Source organism: Condylura cristata, unplaced genomic scaffold (genome assembly GCF_000260355.1).
Source record: "Condylura cristata isolate star-nosed mole 26May11 unplaced genomic scaffold, ConCri1.0 scaffold00026, whole genome shotgun sequence".
NCBI classification, from domain to species: domain Eukaryota; kingdom Metazoa; phylum Chordata; class Mammalia; order Eulipotyphla; family Talpidae; genus Condylura; species Condylura cristata.
Window position 1 is genome coordinate 6875750 of NW_004567127.1, and position 2614 is coordinate 6878363.

The window sequence follows — 2614 nt, forward strand, 5'->3', positions numbered from 1 at the left end:
AAATAAAAATAAATCTTCAAAAAAAATCATAAAATATTTTTTTGACTTCCATCCTTGGAAGTCACCTATCCCTCAGTGTAGGAAATTGCCCTTGAATTCCCTAGAGGGTGAACCATTAAGCCTCCTTTACCATCTATTCTTTTGCAGATCAACCCTACTTACCACTACAATGAAGTAAAAGGTGAAAGATTTGTATGATCAGAAGAGAAACAAGAGCTAGGCATGCAGCCGGATTATGCCAGCATTTATTAACATATCCTTAGACTGCTGGGAGGAGTGAATGGGACAGAAGTCTGTCCCTGCCTTCAGATTAGAGTCTGGTGGGGAACTGGGCCACAACCCAACCAAGTATAAAGAAGGAGTGAGGGGGCCCAAAGAAAGAAGGAAGAAATTTCCATTGGGAAGATGAGAGCTGATACAGCAACACTCCAGCTAGGTTTAAAGAATGTGGGACAGGAATAAAGATCTCTACCTGGTGGGGGGAAGTTGAGTGGGGGACCTACTTCAGCCTCTCTACCATGACAAGGATATTCAAAGATAACTACCTCGTCCTCTCCAACTTTTCTCTTTACAGCGCAAACATTTCTTGTTTCTTTGGGTCCCACCATCTAGTAGGAATCCATACATCAACCTTTCCTCTCATCTGCCCCAATGCAAAAGCAAGTCTTTTCAAGGCCAAAACTACCTTCTCTGTTGAGTTGCAGTAAAGTAGTATCTAATTTGCTTCTAAAACAAGCATATAAAAGCAAAAATTATTTTTGAAAATTCCATAAATTCCCTTGTAACATGTACATGTTTACCTTATGCAATCTGGCTGGTTTCCCCCAGGGCTGTGTTATACAAAGTTGGTTCACTGTGGGGAAGAGGGCCTCCCAGGTGGCTCAAGGGGTTAAGTGGAAGCGCTATGAAGCTGTCTACAGCCATAGCAGCACCAGCTCAATCCTGGCCAGGTTGTTGACCCATGTGGTGCAGCAGACCCCTCCTGTCTCACCTGCTGCTCCCCTCAGCAGTGGATTTCTGTCAATCTACCTATCCTGTTCCCCACTCTGTCTCTGGTGAATACTCCCACCCTCCTGCACCTCTGGCTACACGCCAGCCTTTGTGTGCATGAATAAATAAAAATAAAGTGGACAAAGACTCTCTCCTCCACCAAACTTCATCAGGTTTCTCTGAACCCTCTTCTTAACTAAGCATCTCCCTGGCTCTGTCCCACCCTATTACAGTCCTGCCCAGCCTGGTCCTGGCCATATTCCTGCAGTCACTCTACTAAGAATTTGCCTCACCCTTGCCACCTGCTCACTCTTGATCAACTTATCAAATTCCTCATCTCCTACATTTGAGAATGAATTACCAGCATCGTCTTTGCCCCACAGATAGTGGATTAGCACCTTTCTCACCTCTTGCAGTATCCCTATTCAGCTGGAATCTTAAAACAGTCCTCCTTACCATTTTAACAAATGTTGAAATAATTTAACGGAGCCAAAAGAAGACCTTAACTTGTGTTCAGAGGCAAGTCGTACTACTTTTTTTTTTTCCCAGAAATAGGTGAATTCAGTCACGTGAAGCGCAGGTGGTGGAGTCAGTGGCCATTGTTCTTTCTCTCCTGGCTCCAGCATTTTCCTTAGGATCTCTATTTTAATCCTCACGCTGCCTTACCATTTACTATAGTATGCTGCACATAGGTGTATTGTATGCATTTCATAAGCTCTGGCTCCCCTGGGACTGTCTATTTTTCATGGTTACTCTCCCCAATGTGGGGGCATAAAGTAGGTCACTTCTACCTCATCTCCAGGTGTGCAGTCTATGAAGGACCCTTGAGAAGTGACATTATTGAAAACAATATCCCAGATAAGAGCTAGTCAACGTGGAGTCTAGACCTCCTCCCTCCCGACCCCCCCCCCCAAACTACACCCTAACACTTCTTTGGCTCTTTTAAGGAGCCATTCCTGGCGTTGGGTCTGCTAAAACCCCAAGCATTTTTTTCACGAGGTCTGTTAGTAAGCCAAAATTCCCACACCACCCCGTGTTCCTTCATTTGAGTCTTTACATCTTTCCCTGCTAAACTGGGATTTGGCTTTCAGCCCCAAGGCCTGCTGATTGAGGGGTTTCTGAAGCTCATTTCTGGGGTTTGACAGAGACAAGGTCTCTGTTTTGGCCTGGATTACAGGCAAGGGGAACCCGGCAGCCGCGGGCGGCGGGGCGAGCTGGGGCCTCGAGACTGGCGGTGGCTCCCGGTCTCCAAGGAGAAGCCACAGGTGCCAATGGAGGTTTGGTACGGAAGTAGTTCGTGTCCTCTCCCCCAAAGCTCCCCGAGATGGTCCCTCCCACACTGATCTTTTCAGCCCTCCAACATAGCTGACGCCCCCCGCCCCGCGAGGCCTGACCCTCTACATGGGGGCAGAGGTGGGGGTCCCCGTAAAGCTAGCAACAGGGTTCAGTCACCCGCAAGCTGCTCTTTCCTCGCGCTCCCGCGACGCCCGACCCCCTCCCCCACGCCCAGCACAGAGACACCCCCCGCCCCCCAGCGAGCAGCCCCGAGGCGCGGGACCTCGCTAGCCGCAGCAGGGGCGCGCGAGCGCAGCCCCCGAGATCCCCGCAGGGGCACGGCTGGCCG

General features: G+C 49.2%; 1 protein-coding gene across 1 annotated transcript in view; it reads right to left on the reverse strand.

Annotated features, from left to right (window-relative positions):
- The window catches only part of MOV10 (Mov10 RISC complex RNA helicase), a 23172-nt gene that overhangs the window by 19773 nt on the left and 785 nt on the right, over positions 1 to 2614 (reverse strand). The window lies entirely within an intron of this gene.